This window comes from Lagenorhynchus albirostris, chromosome 2 (genome assembly GCF_949774975.1).
Source record: "Lagenorhynchus albirostris chromosome 2, mLagAlb1.1, whole genome shotgun sequence".
Classification (NCBI taxonomy): Eukaryota; Metazoa; Chordata; class Mammalia; order Artiodactyla; family Delphinidae; genus Lagenorhynchus; species Lagenorhynchus albirostris.
The window spans coordinates 80,196,936-80,222,178 of NC_083096.1; the positions used below are offsets into that span (position 1 = coordinate 80,196,936).

Consider the following 25,243-nt stretch of genomic DNA (forward strand, 5'->3'; position numbering starts at 1 on the left):
CTTTTTGAACAATTACTATAAAACTTCTCACCGTCCTCTCCGGAGGTGGGGTTGGGGTGGGTGGGGCACAGTTTTTGAGGCGCTAGCCTGCTGTGTTCTCTCTGCCTGGCAAAGAAATAAAGCTACTGTTTCTCTTTCCTCCGAAATTCTCTCTCCATATTTCTATTCAGCACCGGGGTACAGAAGGCGAGATTTCACACATTCTCCTTGGAAGGAAGTCCCTCTATGCAGCCTACACTTAAGGAATGGAGAGTTATGCTCCAACTCCTGAAGGACAGAGTATTTATGTAAGTTGTTTGAAATTCTTCCGTATGGGAGTTTTCTCTATTCTACCCCTCTTATTATTCTATCACTTATTTATATCAGTATGGACTCATGGGTATTTTTTATACTTTATATTATAGTCCAATACTAGGTTATTTATATTGTTGTTCAAATTGTTCCAGCTTTGGCCTTTGGAACCACTTTCAGTTGGTTCCTGTGTCCCTGTGACATACCCTCATCAGTTTGCTTTTTGAGCACTTCCTTACTATCTGGCACTACAAGAAAGCATTTTTTTTTTCTTCTATAATATAATTGGGAAAATGATATAACCTCTCAATATAATTACAGAAGCAAGATGTTGTAAATTGGTGAATATTAATACACATTCATCCGTAACTAGGGCTTTGTATCTTGAGTTGTTTAGAGTTCACTTTCCTATTCACATCCTACTATTACCTTGGTTTAGAATTTAACCAATGATTTTTTTTTTGGTAACCTTTCATATTATAAGTAAAATGAGAGCATCAGTGAACTTAGAATTACATGCCTTTTATTTAAAGAGGAAACTGGGGTACTTATTAGTGATAACTAGGAATTATATTATCAAAAGACTGTTAATTCAAAAAACTTCCATGCTGAAAGAGGCAAATTTATATGTTAAAAGAAGGAAATGAAAAAGAAGCAGCTTTCAATTTACTTTTGAACCAGAATAGTCTGCAGATTAAAAGATACTAGGTCCATTTTAATAGAGGATAAATCCCCAGTATCACAAGGATTATGGAAGAAAAAAGACCTTCTAATACTCAAAAAGCATTTCCACAGGTGTAATTAGGCAAAATAGCAGGGAATTGTACAAATAGTTATATGATTAAGAGGAAGTTGTCATTCTCACATTTCTGGTTCTCGTATTTATTGTACCTTGGGAAAGATAAAAATTTCTAATGTTGTTCTTTCAGATGTTCAAATTTATTCTTTGGTTAAGCAATAGGCAGCAATCCCAAACTGTATTACACCGTAGCTTATTTATGAACACACTTGGCCGGTACATCCAGTAGCTCTCTTCATGAAATTCAGTGTGCCCAACAACTAACACTTAGTTTACTTCTTGGAAAGACAAGAACAGAGCAAAAGTTCTATGAGTGAGAAAACAGAATCAACAGCAGCACTTGGACGTCAACTGGAGTCCCTGGTTTTCATTTTATTTGCTTTGTTTTTCATAACTACAATGTCTGACATAAGAAGAACTGTTATAAGCAGAATACCCCCTATATTTAGTTATCATCAATCCTAATTTATTACGTAACTGACATCTTTGAATTAGTCTCCCTGAATGTTATGTGGTTCACTGTCCACATACCTGAAACAGAGAAGAGGGAAACCCTGGCCTATTAAGAATTCAGTCAATCAATCAATGCTTTCTGAGTATCTGCTTTTGGCTCAATATTGGGCTAGGAGCTGCAGAAAATAGAGAAGAAAGACACTGTCTGTATCCTTAAGGGCCTTATAATCCACTGGACTAGATAAGATAGATGCATATGAAACAGAGAAAAATGTAAGACTTTTGGTAAATCATGTGGTTTTGACTGCTAAATAAAAATGTAGAAGAGGGTAGTTAAAATAGAGCTATGATAAGTCGTTGAAGGATGTGGAAGAAATAGATAAGCTGAGAACAAAGAGGAAAGGATTACAAGTCAATATATATAATGTAGATTATATATTGTAGAAGTTTGGCAGTGAAAGGAAGGAGGAAAATAGGAGAGCACCTAGAAAGGGTATCAGGGTTAAATAAAAAAGTGCTTTCTCCTCCTTGCAGAAGGGAGAGTTATGCTGGTATAATCAATTGAAGAAAACCACGTCTTTGGGCGTGGGATGATTGTGCCTCTGACTTTTCCACAAAAATTTAGGAACTTCGTCAACATCAACTTTGTTCAAATAAAGATCACCAAGTGAATAAGCACAAGTTCTGAAATTCAGATTGCTGAATGTGTCCACCCAAGCACTAAAATACTGGCTGATGGTACCACCTTCCCAGATTCTATAGATTACTCATACCAAGAGCCAATGTGACCGGGGTATGCTGTCACATGACAGCCAGCAAAGTGGCCTCTGCAGATTTGTAAATCTACCTACAGATTTGTAATTTAACCATATCTACCTCTCATTAATTCATCACTGCCTTTCCTTTCTCTGGCAGCTCTAATAGCCCTTCAAGTAATCCTTGCCAAAATAATATGCCTGGTTTTCTCTCCATGTGCTTTTTCCTACTTGACTTTTCTTTTAGGCCCTAAACATAGAATTTTCTTAAGCTTTTCTCTCCTTTCCCATCCATATTCAAACCACTTGGTGGTATTTCTCTATTCTATTGTCACAAACTATTATTTCCTTTTCCTTCAAAATATACTCTAAATCCTTAAACAGACATGAGGACAATAAATACAACATTGCTCTTATTAAGAAGTGGGAAAAAATAACCACCTATCTTCCTAGGAGAATTCTTACCTTTTGGCCATATCCTCTCGAGCCTTAGCTATTTCTTTTATCATTTCATTTTGTGAGGGCAATGTCTTTATCCCTAAAGAGAAAAATCAAAATTTTAAGTGTAAAATTAAAATTACCTCATTATGAACACTAACCCTATTAACAATTACCATGCTATGGAAAATTCAAAGGAATACAGGCTAGTTTTCTGTACCAAGGAGGTTACAGCTTCGCTTGATCACCTTACCCTCCCACCACCAGAATATAATAATATTAACCTCAGTAGCTTACTCTTTTCTACTTTGTCTTTGTAAGATATTTCTCCTAATCTGCTTTCCAACCAAAAGCTGCCTCCTCCCTAACATAGTCTTTCAATTGGGAAATGAAATATGGACATGAGGAAATGATAAATGGCCTTAAAAGTATATGGAAAATGAGGTACAAAGTAAAAGGGCGGGAGGAATATGGGAAACACACCTGTACTTGTACTCTTATTAACAAAGAGGCTTTATACCACAGGGAGAAGGAAGTAAAAGTAAACTCTCAGTCCTGTTGTATGCCTACAGTTCCATGGAAGATAAGCCTTACCTTCTAAATTTTTTATTTACTGAGAGTGAGGGGTAAGGTCAAGGGCAACTCATAATACCCAATCTTAACAGATAAATTTAAGCACCAATGAACAGTTCCAGTAGCAGGAATTTAACACCAAGAACATGGCTAGACAAAGGTAGAATAGTATTTAGGTTGACATAGACAACTCTCAATTTAAATGATTAGCTTTATGCCCGGATTTACAGGCACTATGCCATGTAGAAAACTTTAGCCGCACCCAACTCTAAAGTGTTACTCCACAAAATTCTGGAACGTGTAATTTTAGAATGGGAATATATCTTACCTAATACAGTCCGCTCTACAAGTACTCTCAAGTGGTTATCTCATTCCTCCTTAAATATCTCTGGTGATGGGGATCTCATCACCTGAGGAGATGATTTAATTGTTTGGCTGCTCTACTTGCTGGAACATTATTCTTTTCATTGACCCCAGAACCTGGCTCCATGCAACTGGCACCAGTGGACTTAGCTCTGCCTTCTGGAGCCAAGGAGTCTAGTGTTAACAAATGACAGCGTTTGAACCACTTGAGAACAACTGTCATAACTTCTTTAAGTCTTCCCATTATTAGCCTTAAAGCCTTAATAGTACTAGTCCCCCATATAACAGGTTTCACATTCTCTGCCACGTGGTTACACTTCTCTGGGCACACTCTAGTAACTATCCTGGTGTGTCCCTCTTAAAACATGAGACTCAGAAATTCAACACTCAAGAAATAGCCTTCTGTGCTTTGCCATGTGTTCTTTTCATTTTAGCCTTGGGAATTACTATGTATGTTCATAAGTCAATGAGAAATCACTGAAATGCTTCATTCGAGGTTAATCACAGGTCTTAAGAGGCTCATGAAACGCATTTTGAGAGTTGATTTGCAAATTATTTCTCATAGTACAACCATAACTTTTACTTCTCTTAACTAAAAACATTATGGAGGAAGAGGTCCATTTCCTGCCTGTGAGAGGCAGCCAATTCATCAAAAAAACCCCAACCAAACAAACAAAAAATCACTATAAATTAGATAGGTAGATAGATAGGAATGTATAAAAATGTGTACGTTATCCAGTGGTGCAATTCTTTATTAATTCATTGGTACTGTTTGTTGAACTGTTTCCTCGTTCAGAGAACATGTCTTTTTTTTTTTTAGAAGATACTTTCATTTATTTATTTTTAATAGATCTTTATTGGAGTATAATTGCTTCACAATACTGTGTTAGTTTCTGTTGTACACAAAAGTGAATCAGCCATATGCATAAGTATGTCCCCATATCCCCTCCGTCTTGAGCCTCCCTCCCATCCTCCCTATCCCATCCCTCTAGGTGGTCACAAAGCGCGGAGCTGGTCTCCCTGTGATATGCTGCTGCTTCCCACTAGCTATCTGTTTAACATTCGGTAGTGTATATATGTCAATGTTACTCTCACTTCGCCCCAGCTTCCCCCTCCCACTGGGTGTACTCAAGTCCATTCTCTATGTCTACATCTTTATTCCTGCCCTGAAACTAGGAGTATCCTCCTTCCTATCTTGCTCCTTCTCTTTTTTTTTTTTTTTGCGGTACGGGGAGCTCTCACTGCTGTGGCCTCTCCCGTTGCGGAGCACAGGCTTCGGACGCAGGGTCTGCGGCCCTGGCTCACGGGCCCAGCCGCTCCGCGGCATGTGGGATCTTCCTGGACCGGGGCACGAACCCGCGTCCCCTGCATCGGCAGGCGGACTCTCAACCACTGCGCCACCAGGGAAGGCCAGCTCCTTCTCTTACATTACCAGTTTAAATCAATGGCCATAGCACCTGAGCAGATTCTTTTCTCGCTTTCATCTCCAACCTACATTCCATCCAAATCCTTTCAAATTCACCAGTGAAATTTCATTCAAATTTGTCTCCCCATATTCATTTACTTTACCTTAGTTTAAAGCCCTCATCATGTCTTACTTGGACTTTTATCACAGGCTCGAAACTGACCTATTTCCCATTTCACTCCCCTGTAACACATCTTCTGAATTACAGATCTGATCTGACTCCCCCTCTCCCACTTGAAAACCTTCAAATGTTCTCTATTGCCTACACTGAATGTAAACTTCTTGCATGGCACCTAAGGATTTTTCTTGGCTTTGCCTCTATAAATATCTCCAGCTTCATTTTCTTTAATTCCTGTAATACTTTGTTTTCCAGAATTCTGAACTCCTTGTAGTTTTTAGGACTTGGTTTATTCAGTCATTTTTCTCTAACTTTGCATAAATATCACAAATTCTTCTCTTCTCTGTTATGGTCAAAATGTCCTTGTCCTTTTAGTAAACTCTAACTTTCCTTTACAGTGTATTTGCACTTGTAGGGAGAATTGGGTACTTATTCCTTCCTGCTCCCATAGCCAGCTCCTCTACATTGTTATTGGACCCTTGTTTAGGATATAGTAAATACCTGCTGGATGAATGAACACATTAAATGTCTGTTTACTTGTCTGTCTTCCTTGCTTGACTCTGAGTTCCGTAAAGATAGGAATTTTCTGTTTGGTCATATTTGCATCTCCAGCACCTAGCAGAGGGTCTGGCTTATACTAAGAGGTCAGTAAATGTTAACTGAAGAATGTTGTTGAAGAACAGTGTGGAACTGAAGTTCAGAGAATTTCCTAAGGGTTGCAAGACAAGGTTCAAACGGAGTGAGCCTGAATTATAACTCTGTGTAACTAAGTCTTTCAGTCGGCTCTCAGGCCTAAGACAGATTTTATTTATGTAATCCTGACTAGTCTCTGCACGTTTAATGTAAAGATAATGTTACAAGAGAAGGAGGTGTGGCTGCCATTCTGCTCTTTCAGTCCAGTCCAGCCTTTACCATGACTGGAAATTGAGAAGGTAGTCTATAAGATGAGATCCTCAGATAAGAACTTTCTACTGTAGAGTTTAGAAAACCTTCAAAACTAAACTTGTAGTCACTGAATAGAGATGTATTAGCTACCTCCCATGTGCTAGGCACTGGTCTAGTCTTGGAAGACAAAGGCAAATAAACATGATTCTTTTATTTAAAGAGCTTTCAATATACTACAAAGAGAGGGAGGAAATAAACAGGCTTTTCCCACACAAATAACGAGTAAAGAGAAGGCATACCAGGCAGAGAGAACACCAGAAGCAAAGGCACAGGGTATAAGAGTACCTGCTGTGTTTGCTGCATAGTGGGTAAGTCATTCAGTGCATCTAGAAGATTGTAGGATGGATGGTAAAGACCTGCAAAAGATGGGCCTGAAAAGCAGCCTGTATCCAATTTTTGGAGGAACGTGAATGCCATGCTATGACATAATGCTTCTTTGTGATCCAGAGAATTGGTATCATTTCATACGGTTTGCAAGGTTTGCAAGGGAAGAAAGTTACTAAATGAAAGCGGAACACTTGCAAGGGCTCTTGAGAGGGCTACAAATGCGACAAAAGAAAACTAGATTTCTGTCAAGGCAAGCAAGTGGGTTCAGTGTTCTATAAAAGGGTGGAATATTTTCTTGACAAGATAATAGTAATTCTAGAGAACACAGGAAGAAGGGAAATGGGGCTTGGTAGGGAAAGGACAGGCCAGGGAAGAGGACAGGCTGAGTTGGGCAGGTGTAAAAGAATGGGAGAAACTAGCTGATTCTAAGTAAGGTCTTAAAATTGGCACAGTGAAGGTAGAATTCAGAGATGATAAAGGCAAGGATTTGGTAGGCAGTCAGTAGGGCTATGGGTAGAACAAAAAACTCAGGGTTCCTATTGGAAGTTTGATAAAGTTATAGGGATTCTCTGATGATTCCTTCCTTCCAAGTGTTAGAAGAAGCTGGAGGAATTAGCAGTCAGCTTTGCTAGCAGAGGAAACTGGGCTTTTTGTGTATTTCCCCTAAGATTCCCTAATCCTGTGGCCATGATGCAGAATCTTCCAAATACTCATTTTTCTTAATCCTCTCAATGGTTCATTTGGTCCTGGAAAAGAGTCTCAGTTGTTCTAAGTGTACTAAGATGCTGTGGCCTATTTTAATGCAACTTTTTCCTCTTATTTAATTGACCCAATTAAAAGATCCAATTTATATGACTGGAATTAAGCCAACTTAATGGTTTACTTGCATTGGATTGCTGGTCCAGTGCTCAAGGAGTACATGATCTACTGGATAGAATTAAAAGGAATTAAGAAATGAAAGAACTTTGAGGAAATTTGGTAAAGTTTTTTACCTATCAGCTCTAACACCATTGCTTATTTTTTCTCTGCTACGATGATGATCTTTACTAGGGAAGAAGATGCTGTAATTTCAACAAGCACTTTGAATGGTTTTAATTAAACATTAGTAATGGTAGCAAATTTTATTATAACAATCATAGAATCAAAGAACTTCTTTATTAGAAGGGACCTTAAAAGTCATCTGATTTCTCCCTATTCTGAGGCTTGAATCTACTTCCTATTGGCCTGGCAAAAGTTTATTTGTAATGTTAAGCTGATATTGTGCAAACCCTCAAAGTTTCACTCCTTGTTTCTAGTTCAACCCTTTGAAGTGATACTAAGGAAATAAAACCTTCTGCTTTGGGGCATCTCTTCAGATACCTGAAGGGAACTTCCCTATCTTCCCTAAATCTTATCCTCTCCAGCCACACCTCTCCAGCTCCTTTAGTTGTACTTCAAATGGCACATTTTCAAATCCCTTTACCATTCTTGTCTCTCTCCTTTTAATGTACGCCAGTTTTACTTTTAAAATATCTTTGGGTGTGGTCTGACCAGTTCAAGGAAGAACAGTTGTAAATTCCAGGACATTATGTTTTTTTAATAATGCCAGATATAGTTAAGTATTTTGGAAGCCACATCATTCTTTTGATTCATATTGAGCCTACTATTTCAAACCCCCAAATTTTTTCTCACATTCTCCTAACCAAAACTTTCTGAAAGAGGGAATATAAAGAGAGGAAAGTGAGAATTCAAATGGCTATATTTTCTACATTCTGGACTAGTCTTTAACCAGGTCTTAATTTTTGGCTTAAATCAAATCACAGCACTTCTATATTTGACTTTCTCTAACTATAATGAAAGAAGATTAAATTCTTTTGCTTCACAAATATATATTAGTTGTCTCAAAACTAGATGCGTGGATTTTAAACTGGAGTGCACATTGGAATCACCTGGGGAACATTTTCTCAAGTGTGGGGCTCTTATGTCTGCCCCACCCAAGACTTATTAAATAAACAGCATAAGGCAAAGCACACCCATTTTGGGAAACCATCCTAGTAGATTCTGCTGTATGTCCGTGGTTATAAATTACTACTTTATATTCCCTCAAAAATTAATTTTTGAGCACTAATTTTGTGCCAGGCACTGTTACAATTATACATGCTGTCTCAGCTATTTATAAGCAAGAACATAAACATAATTAAACAAACCACTAAGAAATTCGGTAGTCATCTTGCATGGTCACTTACCTTTAAATACTTGAGTGACCAGTGTCCGTGGAGCTCTGAAACGGGCATAATGGCACCCAAGGGCCGGATCAAGCCTATGATTGCAAGAGTTGGCTTTTCAGGTTAGGAGGGAAGACCTTTTTATACAGGGATATCTTGTTTTTGACTACTTTGACAGAATCTTCAGGAAAAGGAAAGGCAGGACTTCCCTGGTGGCGCAGCAGTTGAAAATCGGCCTGCCAGTGCAGGGGACACGGGTTCAATCCCTGGTCTGGGAAGATCCCACAGGCCACAGAGACACTAACCCCATGTACCACAACTACTGAGCCTGCGGTCTAGAGCCCAAGAGCCACAGGTACTGAAACCCATGCGCCTAGAGCCCATGCTCCACAGCAAGAGGAGCCACCGCAATGAGAAGCCCGTGTACAGCTACAAAGAGTAGCCCCCACTCTTCGCAACTAGAGAAGGCCCTTGCGCAGCAACAGAAACCCAATGCAGCCAAAACAAAAAACAAACAAAGGGAAAGGCAAAGCTATAGCCTGTAGCAAAGATAACAGCAGCGATGTCATCCTCCCTGGAGCCATCCTCAAATATGGCCACTGTCTCTGTGAATTCCTTCACGTTTGTTTTCACGTTCACCAAGCCAGAAATTATACAATTTGGCAGATCATCATTTATGGTTGGTTGCTGACTCAGAGCTCTGTGAAAGATGATAAAGAAGGAAAAACGAGAGAGATCATGAGAGAGAGAGATCATTACCATGTAAGTAAAATTCTCCTTTGATTGAGGTGGTTAATCAATATGCCAATAGTCTCCCTTTATTCATGAAATTTGGGAAAGGTCTAATGTATACCAGCTTGATAAAGGTAAGGATCTCAGAGTAAAAGTTTGACCCTGGATGGCATTGAAAGAGAAGCTGTTGGAGAAGTGAGGGAAGGATTGTTTTATTTGAAGAGTACGTGCATGGTTTCTCAAGGCCTAATAAAGCTCTCAGTGATATGATAAGTCCACAGTCTAGTAGCTTCTACCCATATATCAAGAAATCTGCAGAACTGGACTATCAGCATTCTGTTGAGTCTCTTTTCCGCTTCAAAGGCCCAAGAGCCAGGCTTGGACCATCATTTTCCAAAAGGTATAATAAATTGCATGTGTATAGTGACTTACAGTTATAAATTGACTTTACGTACATTAACGTATTTGAGTCTCACGCAAACCCAACGAAGGAAACAGGACAGTTGTCATTATCCAGGTTTTATAGATGAGGAAACTGAGGCCTGAAGAAGTTAAGTGGCTTGCCCAAGGTCACACAGCCTAGGATTTTAGGATTTATTTCAAAATGTTTTTTTATGAACTCTCTTGAGCTCCTCTGGGCATGGTAAATAGTATTTCCTACAAATAGCATAGGATAAGGTGCAGAATCTTGGACCTTTCTAAAAGCAGTGTGAATCCTGGACCCTGTGTTAACAGCTCTGAGAATCCTCAGCCCATCATGTTCAGACAGAGCTGGCCTCTTCTTAGGAACAAGATATGTTTAAACAGTATTACTGGTTTGCTGTATTATTCCATATAACCTCAATATATTTTGTGATCACCAAAGTTATGGATGCTACAGTTTGCATAATTGGGTGAAATAAATGCCTGAAAGCTTGTTGGCAGACACAGTCTCAAAATATCACCCCACTGATTAATTTCAAAGGAAAATATATCTTTACAGTAAAGAAACCTAGTAGATACCACCTAATCCAAGTGATCGAATTTTACATCATTAATATGCAATGAGCTGCTATCACACAGCTCCTGATGTGATCCACCAAGAAGGCACAACATAACCTATGAGAATTCACACCAAAACTGTTTAACCTAAATATAATAGAGGAAGAACAGCTATGAAAGTCAAAATTTAGAGACTTTTGCAAAATAAATGGCTTCAATTTTCAAATAAACGAAAATCCATGTCAAAAAAATAGAGAATTATTTCATATTGAGAGATTAAAGAGGTATGACAACTAAATGCAATGGTGTAATACCTGACAGAATCCTGGATTTAAAATTTAAAAAGCCACAGGGAATTCCGTGGCAGTCCAGTGGTTAGGACTCCACACTTTAAGCCACACGGCATGGCCAAAAATAAAGAAAAGCTACAAATATTATTGAAACAATTTGGGAAATTTGAATATGCAGTATATTAGATAATGGTATTTTTATCAATGTTAAATTTACTAAGTGTGATAATTATGTTTATGTAAAGAATGCCCTTTTAGGCAATATATGCTAAAGAATGTAGGGTAAAGTGTCTTATTGGCTGCAACTTACTCTTGACTGGTTCAGAAAACAAAATGTATGAATACATGTATGTATATATGGATGCTATATATGTATGGATCTATCTATCTCCAGAGAGAGGGAGAGAGAGAAAGCAAATATAGTAAACTGTGAATAATAGGTGAATCTAAGTGAAGGGTATATGGGTGCTTATTGCACTCACTATTTTATAGGAAGTAAATCTAAACATTGGACATCCCCAGTGGTGCAGGGACACGGGCATGTGGGTTCGAGCCCGGGAAGATCCCACATGCCGCAGAGCAACAAAACCCGTGTGCCACAGCTACTGAGCCTGCACTCTGGAGCCCTCCAGCCACAACTACTGAGCCCACGTGCTGCAACTACCAAAGCCTGCGTGCCTACACCTGTGCTCCGCAACAAGAAGCCACTGCAATGAGAAGCCCGCGCACCGAAACGAAAAGTAGCCCCCGCTCGCCGCAGCTAGAGAAAGCTCATGCGCAGCAATGAAGACCCAACACAGCCAAAAATAAATACATAATTTAATAAGAATAAAATAAAATAAAAGTTGAAAGAGAAAACAGCATTTAAAATCAGCCTCTGGAAATGCTATCACAGTCTACCTTGTAGGCTCTGTGAAGACTCCTATCCTTGAAACTCTCGTAGGACTCCATGCATTTCTTTATCATATTCTATTCTCTGTCTTCTTTTTTTAAAATTTTCTTTTAATTTTCTTTATTATTTTTTTTGCGGTACGCGGGCCTCTCACTGTTTTGGCCTCTCCCGTTGCGGTGCACAGGCTCCGGACGTGCAGGCCCAGTGGCCATGGCTCACAGGCCTAGCCCCTCCGCGGCATGTGGGATCTTCCCAGACCGGGACACGAACCCGTGTCCCCTGCATCGGCAGGCCTACTCGCAACCACTGCGCCACCAGGGAAGCCCTGTCTATCTTCTTGTTAGAGTATTAAAGGAAATATCCATTTCTCCAGTCTGTCATTTATTACTTGTGTGATCTTGGGCAAATTAGGTTCTCTAAGTGTCAATTTTTATATTTGCAAAATGGAGATCAAAATAGTACCAACCTATAGGGCTGCTGTGAGGATTAAATGAGATAACACGTGTAACATTTAGCACCGTGCTTGTCTTATATTAAGTCCTCAAAAAGGTAGGGTGTTATTATTACTATTAGTATTACTATTAGTATTACTATTAGGTCTTTAGTCTCAGTATTCTCATGCCAGTATAATGCTTGGCTCATGACAGATGCTCAGTTGTTTGTTGGATGAATGAATGAACCATTTTGTTGTTGCTATTGGGCATCATGTAAAAGGAGCTGGTACCTCAGGGAACGATAAAATGGTTAATGCCAAGGAGAATTATAGCCTGAAAATTATAGACCAGTAGATCTTGGAATTCTGTGGGGGAAAGGTAGAAATCTAATCTCAGATTCTGTGGACTTGCTTAATGTAAACATAGAGGTAATCCTACTATTAGTCTATGTGAACAGTCCTTATTCTTTGCCTTGGCTGTTACTGCCCACCTCCCAGCCTGGGAACATACCTGTGTTTAGGCTTCAGGCCAAACAGTTCATGATCAAACCTTTGGTTCATCTTTTTTTCCAAAAATATATTTGCTAATGATTGACCACAAATCTTCCTCATAAAATATTGAAATCGAGAAGTCAACAACACATCAAAAGGATATCCATAATCTCCGACACGATTGAAGATCCAAGCCCCTCTTCTGGTGCTGAGGAAAACCTGAGGCATGGGGGAAAAAAATGTTTGTTTTTGCCATTCTCTGACTCATTTCTCTGAAGGAATGGGAACCCACTTTCTTCAAGATGAAGTTCAAACTCATTAGTCTGGCTTTTCATTCCCTGGTAATATATATATTTTTAAATTTCCTGCCATTTTCTTTTCAAACACTAAGCTTACAATTAAATTGGTGTAGTCACTGACCAAGACTATGTCTTGCTCTGAACTACCAGTGCATTTCTGTTTAATGTCATTATGCCTCCCTGAAAAGCTTAATTCTCCAAAGCCTATTCATTTTTCAGATCCAGATCAAGTCTGCCTCCTCCATGAAGATACCACTGACTGTTCTGGCTGATAATTTTCTCTCCACCTTCTGAACTTCTCTAGCACTTGTCACCTGTCCAACTCATTTAAAATCATGGAACAGTAAAGCTGAAAGCAACTGGACATCACTAATCCAAAACCTTCAGTCTTTATTTTGCCTTTGACATTGTTTACATTATTACAAAAAATTATTTATATTGACATTTAACATTATATATTCTTATTTTTTATCTTTCCAAATGTGTTTTCTCCAAGGTGGGAGGTAGAGCATATACATCCTTTAGTCACCAACCTATCATCAGCATCACTTCCTTTTATTGAGAATTGTAACCTGTAAATTGCTGTACTAGGTCCTTTATCTATATTTTTATTTAATCAATACAACAAACTCTTGAGGTAGGTATTGTTATGTCCTTTATAAGGGTGAGAAGAATGGAGAGGATGAATAACTTGCCTGAGGTCATATAGCACTAAGTGGTAGAGCTGAATTTCCTACCTAAGTCTTACTGACTCCAAAGCCTGTGCTTAAGTAATGTTTCATCGATTATTTAAGGGAAAAACTGAAGATTGCAAGTAGCACAAAGGGAGCTGGTCCGTCTTTCTGTTATCTGCTGGCTAAAGTCCACATTCAGAGCTGATAAAAAGTTTGGTATTCAACTACCTGGCAAAAGCATTACTTTATATTATAAAACTCTCTGGAGATAGTTTCGCGGGTTGTAAGCTATATAAGTACATTGTTTTATGGTGTTTTGTCTTCACACTTCGTGTTAAAATGTGACCTGTCTATAGAGGGCTAATCATGTACTTCATACATATATTCTCACCGACGGTGACCTTAAACTCTACCATAATTAAGCACTTTTACGTGTCATCGTTGAAAGAGCCTGTGTGGTCTTAGGAATCAATGGCTTTTTGTGCACTCTATATAACTTTTAACATATAAGTTATGAGTAATGTAAATGCTCAGAGCTTTAATTAAAAAGTTCTCTGTGTATAAAATAGTGACAAAAATACATACGTCACAAAGCTTTTTCAGACACAACCACCTTACCTACACCGGCTCTTGCTGCCTTGTTCTTTGGCAATTTACAATTCCTCAGTGCTTGTAAGGCCCAGCTCCTCTACAGCTGACCATTTAACAAGCCAATGGTATTAAAGAAAGCTCATGCCTTCGGTCCCCACCACATACCTTGTACATTCTTTTATCATAGCACCCATACCCTTTATTGTTTATATACCTATTTCCTAATAAATGCTTGTTGAATTAATTTGTGGAGTAATATATGAAATCAGTTTTGTGGTGATCAATGGGGATAGACTGAGAGGAAGTGTTACTGAATGGAGTTTGTGGGTAAAGTTCATTTAACAAAGTTGTGGCATTAAACTTCTATTTTTAAAAATAATTTAAAAACAATTTGTGGAGAATCACAGCTTAATTAAAGTTACTGAAGAACAACCAGGCATTTATGTATTGCCAATAAAGTTGTGATTCAATAAATATATGAATAACAAAATATATCAATAATGTCTTTTTTTTAATAATGTCTTTTTCTAGGAATTTATAATGAAGATACTTCCTTCCCAGTTCAAAATCTATCATACAAAAAATAATACAAACCAAAAAACGCAAGGATATAGAAACTGCTTTAGAGTGAATGTTATTCGAAACTGCTTTAGAATGAATGTTATTCTGTTACCTAATTGTATGCAAAGGCTGGAGAGAGCTGCTTGTATGTGCTACAGTGTGGTGGTTGCTTTTCATACTGATATCCATGTTGTCTTTTTTTTTTTTAGGATTAAAGACCTGATGAGAGTTCACTTTAATGCAATTGACTAGGAAATTTGATTGTTTCAGTCACATAACATTTTAAGATAATAACTGGAATTATGACTAATTACATTATAACAGGACATATCATGGACACCAAAGACATTGAAAAATTTCTAGGAACTTCATACAATTTTGGAAACATATTAATAACATATATCCATAAAAATATAAACTAAAGAAGATTAAACATTGCTTCTTTTTTTCTCAAGAAACTGTAAATAAAATTTAATAGGGCATCATGTAGCCAGAAGGAGGCAGTGCCCCATTTAGAGTGATTGTTATGTCAAAGTGATCTCCTACAGGGAACTCATTAGACTGCAGGGTTACAGAATCATCAGTCTTCTTTCTTCTAGACATGGTACTGCCAGTCTTCTTATTTGATAGCTGAATGTTTTAAGTGCCATAAAAGAATCACAGAATTTATCTATGTACCCTTTCTAGCTCCTGGGTAGATTTCTTTTACTAAACTAGTCAGTTTGTTCAAGGTTGCATTCAACCAAGTGTACCACTGTAGCTCACTGGATTGTACATTTCTGCAGGAGGACGTATCCATTCCGTGATGGGAGACATTGCTGGGTGGTGAAGACACACAGCAGCAGCAGGTACGTCTTCTCCTTTTTCTTTTTTTTTTTAATAGATCTTTATTGGAGTATAATTGCTTCACAATACTGTGTTAGTTTCTGTTGAACGCCAAAGTGAATCAGCCATATGCATACGTATGTCCCCATATCTCCTCCCTCTTGAGTCTCCCTCCCATCCTCCCTATCCCACCCCTCTAGGTGGTCACAAAGCACTGAGCTGATCTCCCTGTGCTATGCGGCGGCTTCCCACTAGCTATCTATTTTACATTCGGTAGTGTATATATGTCGATGCTACTCTCACTTTGCCCCAGCTTCCCCCTCCCACCCTGTGTCATCAACATCCTCTATGTCTACATCTTTATTCCTGCCCTACAACTAGGTTCATTAGTACCATTTTTTTTTTTTAGATTCCATATATATGAGTTAGCATATGGTATTTGTTTTTCTCTTTCTGACTTACTTCACTCTGTATGACAGACCCTAGGTCCATCCACCTCACTACAAATGACTCAATTTCATTTCTCTTTATGGTGAGTAATATTCCATTGTATATATGTGCCACATCTTCTTTATCCATTCATCTGTCGATAGACACCTAGGTTGCTTCCATGTCCTGGCTATTGTAAATAGTGCTGCAATGAACATTGTGGTACATGACTCTTTTTGAACTATGGTTTTCTCACGGTATATGCCCTGTAGTGGGATTGTTGTCTTTAGGAGGATTAGATTGCTTCTGTTTTCCATTTGGGGAGTAAAGAAGACAATTCCCCCACCATCCTAGGAGTGAAAAGCTTTCAATGTCTGAGTACACTTTCCTTCAGATAAGAGCATTATCACTTCTACTGGCCAACAGGTGATCCACACTCTGAATGCTGCATTCTAACAAGCTCTCCCAGCAATCACTTTGTCTTCTTAAAAGCCAGAGGCACACTCTGAAGAGACAGCTGAGTGAGATTATGAGCACAGTTTGTGATCATGACCAAATTCCTTAGTGTGAGGCCAAGTGAATGATGGGAATCTAACTTGTAACCTTGGCTCCATCACATCATCAATCAAAATGTTGCCAACTGAGGCAGTGAAACCAAGCCCTGCATTTGCCATTGGCACTGATGGGCTGTGTGCAGGTATCCATACACTCTGTTGGGTCCACCTGCAGCTTCCTTGGTGAAGCAAAGTAAATAATTCACTAATTAAAACCTGTTTGGCTGTGTGGCCAATTTCCACAGCCAGATCGCTTCCAGAATTCCCAATGACAATTATAATGACTCTCTTTCCAGTGAAACTCTCTGGATTATTATAATCTCGACTATGAAAGTATTGTACTTAGAACTTCTCAATTCCTGCAAGAGAAGGGAAAATAATTACTGGGTGATGGTTTATCTGATATCATTTGTTAAATCATTCATTTTTTTTTGCAGTGTGTAGAGTTTATGCATATATTCTCTGTATGTTCTCCTTTTACTCAGGTGCACTGTTGCCTTTCTGAATATTTTTGCCTGTTTTCTTTTCCCATCACCTCAGAGTGGAACCCTGTGATTTCCTTTTCATAAGTAGTCTGCTTAACTCAGGATCTGTTAGTATTTTGGACCTGTGGACTCACAAATCCAAACTGCTTCAGAAAACCTCCATTCTCTTTTGCCTTTTCATCCTCTATTTTTTTAAATTGAAGTGTAGTTGACTTATAATATTATAACAGTTTCAGATGTACAGCATAGGAACTTGATATTTTTATAGATTATGCAACATACAAAGTTATTACAATGTTACAGTCTTTTGACTATATTCCTTGTGCTGTATATTACAACCCTGTGACTGATTTATTTTATAACTGGTAGTTTGTATCTCTTAATCCCCTTCACCTATTTTGCCCATCCCCCACCCCCTCTTTTCATCTTCTCTAAATACCTACTTCCATTCCAATGAGAGTATATATGTTTTTACATACTCTAGAGTATGCATAGAGTAGTTTTTTCCCCTCAAAATGAAAATCCAGGCCAAAGACTGTAATCAAACTCTTTCTTTAAGCTTTCTTTATTTTCTTCCTTAGAAACTCGATATTTCTGTTTGTTACTTCAATTGCTAAAAAAGCCTTCATTCAACCTAATGCAGATCAACTCTTATTATCCCTAGGAAAACTAAAATCATTGTGAAACTAAATATAGAGCCTTCTACTTTTCCTCTAGTCCCCCAAATTATTGTTATCTCTACCTCCTAAATAGCATTAATACAAGTTACCCCAACATCTTTCAGGAGAATATGCAGAATTAGGATAAGCCTTATTTCATCCCAAGGTAGGAATCACTCAGACAACAATCCTCCCATTCTTTAGGGATCAGGTCACAGGCATAGTCCAAGTGTCTTCCTTCCTTGTAGGCTACTTACCAGGAAAGCTTTCCAAGGGTAAGTGAGCATTGGTGTGATGGCCAGTGCAAACCATAACTCCATCGAAGACATTCACCTCCTTTTTTCCTTCAGATACCGTGACCACCTCCCATTGGCCTGAAGTGGAGAAATCAGGCTGCTTCTTCACACTGCACACGGTGGTCTAAAAAGTAAAGGGGTAGCCACAGGGCACTATAACCACAGCCCATATAGTGGACATCTTCCCTGACAGGACTCTCCTTGCAGAGGGTAAACAAAGGGCTGATACCGCCTAACAGGCCTCATGCAGGGGTATTTCATTTTCATACTCCACAAATCAGAACTTTTTTGTTTGGGGCTGTGGTCAGAGTGAGAAAACTTCCATGAGGCAAGCTAAATAAAACAGAGTTGGCAGACTAATGTTGCACTCTCCTCTGCTTCTAGAGAAGTGCAAATTACTAGTTCTCTGGACCATACCCTAGGGCAATGTGATACTTGAATAAAGTTTGGGCTTCTCTTGTGCTTCTGAGACACTCCATGCACGAAATGCCTATTCCTCCCCCATACCCCCAGACATCCTGAGACCCTCTGATGCCTTCTTACCGCAAGTCCTGTTCTCACTGTCTGGCCTTAAACTTGTGACTGAACTAGAGGGCTCCCTTTCCTAATAGAGTAGAAAAACATCTCAGTGACTCATATTTTATGTAAATAAACCTCTCTGACTCCCATAAATGCCCATTTTACAAGTAACTATAAAGAAAGAAGGTGTGAGATGGGATAGTCAGTGGCACAATTTTTAGCTTTAAAAAATAGTAATAAATATGGGTTACTCTACCCAGCTTAAGGAAACATTAAGAATCTGTTCCTGTGCTTCTAGGGTTTATGACCCTAATGTCTTGGTTGACTAATAGAGATACCCCTCTTGTATACCCGAGCCATCCTATACTATTTATTGTTCTTCTCTATCACGTTCTTACTTTTACACAGGCTGGTGCTTCTGCCTGGATCATCCTTTTATTCTTTCTTCATTTGGAGATATTCACCCTTCAACATTTAGCTTGGTATTATCTCCTCTAAGAAAATTTCCCTGGTGCCTGATGCCTCATGCCCTGATGGGTTAAGTGTCCCTCCTCTGAGCTGCAATGAATAGATTTCAGTGGCCTTTATCACTCTGTAACTCTTTATTTTTAATAATTATGTTTACAATTAAATTTCATTTTTCTGTCTCCTTAACTAGACTGTGAAATCACTAATTTTTTGTTTTTGTGTCTTCAGTGCTTAGTATGGTAACAAACCTGTTCAATAAGCATTTAAAGAAGTGAAGAGAAGCACCACTAGGCTGTAAATGACTGACTTTGGAAGTCATCACTGGATACTGCCATTTTAATTTTGTTGTTAAAGAGAAAGTCATGATTTAGTAGAATGATCAGAAGGTAGAAGATTTGGGCTTTTTGCCAGCTGTCAGAGTATTGATTCTTTTATGGTCATGGTTTAGAATGATAGGAATATCACAGAAGACTTTACAGCAGGAAAGAAACTGTGAAGTGATCTAGTACAGGCATCTTGTTTTACAAATAAACTGAAGGCACATTGGCATTGAGGAACTTACTTGTCTGAAGTCACAAGTTGATTAGTGGTAGAGCAAAGACTAGAATTCAAGTTTTTGCTTCCCAATTCAGTGTTCCTCCCTCTACACCAGAGTTAACTTATTTGTTCCCTCATAACTTTTCAATACCTACTTCACTGGGTTGTTGTGATCACATAAATAATGCACTGGAAAGTACTTCAGAAAGTATAAAAGGGCTAAGCAGCAAGTTGTGGAAACAGAAGGTTTTAAAGTTCCCATACCTGTCAGTTCCCCTCATTGTTTTATTGTAATCAAATGATATAGAATGAAGGCAATGAAATGAAGGTGGCTTCCTGGATCTGCAGTCAAAATACATAGAAGAGGGACCTTTCCATGAATATTTTGAGACACAGGGAAGACACAGAGTGGAGTTTGGATAGGATAGATACATGAGCATATCAAACCAATCTAAGCACTGGTAAATAAGACCAGTTATTCATTTACTTGACAAACAACTCAGAACACAGAGATACCCATGAAATTCCCTACCTTAAATCGAATGTACTTTAGAAAGTCAAATTCATTGGCATACATCCTGAAATACTCCAGGACCTGGGAGTTGTGCATGAAGTTAGGATAGTGATCTGGGATGGGATAGTCACTGAAGCACATCATCTCCTTAGAAGTGTTGGTGATCACTGACTTGTAAATACTGGCCCTTTCTACTTCAGATTCTTCCTGCAGTAAATAAAAAGCATTCATAGCAGCTTGAGAATTAAGGTCATGGTTTATAAACAGCATTTTATAAAACATTTGACAAAGTTTTGAAACATTTGAAAAACAAACATTTGAAACATTTGAAACAAGTTTTCTGAAAGAAATGTTTCTGAAAGAAAAAGTTTTCTGAAAGAAATGCCAATTAAAAAAAAGTCCCCTCCCCACAACCCTTCACATCTCCCAGTATTTGTGCCCTCGTGCAATCTCTTCCCCTTGAATCTAAGTTGTCTTCATGGCTTGCTTTTGACTAACAGCATGCAGTTGGAATGATACTGAATGGCTTCCAAGACTAAGTGATAGGTAGTCTTGCAGCTTCTGTCTGGGTCTCTTAGAAAACTTGCTCTGGTGGAAGTCATCAGCCACGTAAGAAGTCCAGCTACCCTGAGACCACGATCCTGTGAGGAAGCCTGAGCTAGCCACATGAAGAGCATGTTTGGGATAGAGAGATGTGCAGCCAGCCCCCAGAAGGTCTAGTTATCCCAGCTGACGTTCTAAATATGTGAGCAGAGGGGTCATGGCACATGTCTAGTCCCAGCTGTCACCTGATTGCCATGACATAAGACTCCAAGTGAGAACTGCCCATCTGAGTAATAGTCTTTTAAATACTATATATATTTCAAAGCCTTGGGAAGTTTGAAGGGTTTCATACACTTGCCACATTGTTCTCCAGGAAACACTGTACTAACTTACATCCTGTCCACTATGTGTTCTCATTTTACCTTGTTTTTACTAATTTAAAAGACAATTACTCAGTGTTAGCAAAAATGAGGTGAAATGAGATCTTAGTACAATTATTTCTGGACAGCAATGTGACAAGAATATGAAACCCTTGCAACCTAGCCTTTTAAAGAAAGATTCAGCATTGTAGACAAAGATTTATGTTTAAGGATGTGAATGACAGCATTATTTATAACATAAAAAAGAAATAAGTTAAATGCCTGCAATATTGTGATTTATAGGAAATATATATTTGGTTATCCAGATGGTCAAAATATATTTCTCATATATATTTGGTCTTTCTCCACAGTTCCTGGCTCAGAGCTCCCAATACTCTCCTAATTTCCTAACTGTTGAGAGTGCCCTTTGTTATGTTAATATGCTGACTTTTAGAACGCAAATAAGGATGGGGGCTGGTTACCAATGGAGCAAACCCTGTAATTAGAGGGTTGTAACTTTCAGTTACCTATCCCCTGACCTCTGGGGAGGCAACAGGGGCTGGAAGTTGAATCAGTAGCAGTGCCCAGTGATTTAATCAATCATTCATGCCTATTTCATAAAGTCTCCATAAAAATCCAAAAGTGTGGGGTTCAGGGAGCTCCTGGGATGGTGAACTGAAGAGATTAGGGGAGAGCGGTGTGCCTGAGAGGGCATGGAAGCTCAGTGTGCTTTCCCCCTGTGCATCTCTTCCATTTGGTTGTTTCTGAGTTATATTCTTTTATAACAAACCAGTAATCTAGTGAGTAAATGGGTTTCCTGTGTTCTGTGAGCTGCTTTAGCAAATTAATCAAACCGAGGGAAGGGGTTGTGGGAATTTCTGATTTATAGTCAGTTGGTTAGAAGCATAGGTAACAACCTGGCCTTGAGAATGGCATCTGAAGTCCAAATCCAAGGAGGGGGTCGTTGGAACCTCCAATCTGTAGGTGGTTGTTCAGAAGCCCAGGTAATGACCAGGGCTTATGACTGGTGTCTGAAGTGGGTTTGAGGGGGCAGTCCTGTAGGACTGAGCCCTCAATTTGTGGAATCTGATGTTATACCTGGGTAGGTAAGCATCAGAACTGAGTTGAATTCTTGAACATCCTGCTAGTGTTTGAGAATTGTTTGCTGGTATCTGCGCACCACCCCCTGCCCATGCACATACACACACATTGGCATTGGTCTCAGAACCATTTAGTGCCCAACAAAATACACTGTAATTTGAGAACCACTGCTCCAGATCCTTGTTACCTAAAGTATGATCTGTGGACTAGCTGTAGGGACATCACTTGGGAGACTGGTAGAAATGCAGAATCTCAGGCCCCATCCCAGACCTACTGCATCAGAATCTGCCTTTTAGCAAAATCCTCAAGTGATTCAGATGCATCTGAAAGCTGAGAAGCATTGCTGTAGCTGACATTAAACCCCAGTTCACTGTCCTTTCTCCATCAAGGTTATCTTCTTTGTTTCCTCAAAAACTTCTAATAACTACCTCATGGGGGTGTTGTAGTGATCACATAAAATAGCGTCATAGCTACCCAGATTGTTATGTTAGCCTCTCACTGAGATATCATAAACAATGATTTTTCAACTCTATTAGAAGTTTTAAAAATTGTTTTGATTATGGAAAGTTACCTTAACCAACTTGGATCCCCTCTTCTCTTTTTATTCCAGAAAAAGATATATGGATGTTACTGAACATTAAATGGCCACAAAGGAGAGTGTCTATTGGTTTTGCTCACATTATAGATGATTTTCCTTCCATTTTTAGAGAAGAAATTTTCAGTTTCAGAATCCTGAATAGATCATTCCAATTTCTCTGCCCCATACTTCAAGATCTCATTCCCTTTGGCTACTAATAATGTTTTCACAAGTCTTTTCTAATCTACCTGTCTATTTCAACCAAAGTATTCTTTCTAGGGTATGGTTGTATCTCTGCCCTAATTAAAATTTTGGATGCTGCCCCGTTTTCTCTAGTTTATATTTTTCAGCTTAGGATTCAAAGACCTCCATAATGTCTTAGAGTCTATTCTTTATCTCCCCAACTAGATTGTAAGCCCCTTGACTTGTATGCATGATCTTCCCCACAGCATATAAAATTATAAATAGCCCTTAGTAGATACTTACTAGATGTATGTTGAATTATATTGAGAAAGATACATATAGAAAAAGGAAGTAAATTTCACAAAATGCATAACAAACTAACGAAATACATAAAAATTCATTTCAAAAACAGCTAAATGAGATGTTTTTATCTTATTCACAAGAATTTGTTGTACTGAAAAATAATATAAAAACAAATGTATAAAGATATTCATTTTGTATTATTTAAAATAGCAATGAATTAGAAACCACTTATTGTAAAATGCCCCCCCCAATAGGCAAGTTATGTTATCTCAATATGATGCGGAATTTGTCTCCATGCCACTCCTTAAGTATCCTGCTAAATTCACAGCTCATCCTTTCACCCCACTACTTAATGGGTTCGACTGATTCCATTTGGAAAACCAAATTTCTTATTTTGAAATTCACCATATTTCACAATCTATCCCAATCCACCTTTGTATCTTCACTTAGTGCTCTCCTCAATTAATTTCAAGCTTCTGAGTCATTAAATTGTTGTTGAAACTTTCCAGACTCTTTCAAAACTTTATTAAACTTTTGTAACACTACAGTACTGCATCTTCATTTGGAAAATTCGTATCTATCATTCAAGAGTCACATCAAATTTCACTTCTTTGATGAAATATTTCTTGTTCTCTCCACAGAGTTAAATGCCCCATTCAACCTCCAAGCTGCCAAAGCTTTCTGCTCATATTGCCATCAAGGCAACTTAGAACACACAATATTCTGAATTTGTTTCTATGACTGTGAGGTACCCGAAAGTAGTAATGGGTTTTATTTTTTGTATCTCTATCATCAACATAGTACCTGATGTATAGTGAATGGTTAATAAATACTTTGAAATGAACTAATGAGTGAATTAAAGAGATTGAATTTGGAGACACTTAAAACTATGATTTTGAAATCTGTGTAGGAATGAATATTGAAAATGGCCTATGATATAAATTTAAGTGGAAAAAGTAATATTACAAAATTAAGGTCACATTCTAATCACCAAATATATAATATTATGTGTTCCTGGGGCAATTGTATACCTATGTCTACCCATGTTTATATAATTACACACTGTATAATCTCTCCCCTGTTATACGAGTATATTTTATTTATTTATTTTTAATTTTTTATTTATTTATTTATTTTTGCGGTACGCAGGCCTCTCACCACTGTGGCCTCTCCCGTTGAGGAGCACAGGCTTCGGATGCACAGGCTCAGTGGCCGTGGCTCATGGGCCCAGCAGCTCCGCGGCATGTGGGATCTTCTCAGACCGCGGTACGAACCTGTGTCCCCTGCATTGGCAGGCGGACTTTCAACCACTGCGCCACCAGGGAAGCCCTATTTTATTTATTTTAAATCAATAAAACTTGAAAGTAGGAAAAACAAATTGATTTATTAAGGAGGTATATTTTTTTCTTTATTTTTGTAGAAATGTTGTTTATATAACACCTTCATGATAAAAAACTTTAGCAAACTAGGAATAGAGGGAAATATCTTCAATTTGATAAAGAACATCTACAAAATACCTGCAGCTAACAGCATACTTAATAGCGAGAAAATGGATAATGTCCCCATAACACTGAGAACAAGTTAAGGACAGCCTGTCTTACCACTTCTATTCAACACTGTATAGAAATCCTAACTAATGTAATAAGATAAGAAATGGAAATAAAAGTATACAGCCTAGTAAGGAATAAATAAATGATTTTTATTCACAAATGATATGACTGTCTAGGTAGAAAATCCCAAAGAATTAAAAAAAAAATTCCTGAAACTAATAAGCAATTATAGCAGTGTTGCAGGATACAAAGTTAATATACAAAAGTCACTTACTTTCCTATATACCAGAAATGAAAACTTGGACTTTGAAATACAGTACCATTTATAATAACACCCCCCAAATTAAGTGCTTAGGAACAATCTAACAAAATATGTATGAGATTTATATGCAGATACCATAAAACAGAGAAGAAGAAAAACAAAGATATAAATAAATGGAAAGATATGCTGTGCTCATAGATTGGAAGACTCAGTATTGTTAAGATGTTAGTTTTCCCAGCTTGATCTGTAGATTCAACGCAATCCCAACCAACATCCCAGCTAGCTATTTTGTAGATATTGACAAACTGATTCTAAAATTTATGTGGAAAGAAAAAAGGCCTAGAATAGCCAACTTTGTCCTTAAGTGTGGACTGTGCATAGTAACTTTCTTCCAAAGAGTATA

At 38.2% G+C, this 25,243-nt stretch overlaps 1 pseudogene; it reads right to left on the minus strand.

Moving 5' to 3' along the window:
* Window positions 1–1,581: 1,581 nt before the first annotated feature.
* LOC132515469 (flavin-containing monooxygenase 5-like) lies at window positions 1,582–20,922 on the minus strand (annotated as a pseudogene).
* Between the last annotated feature and the right edge of the window lie 4,321 nt (window positions 20,923–25,243).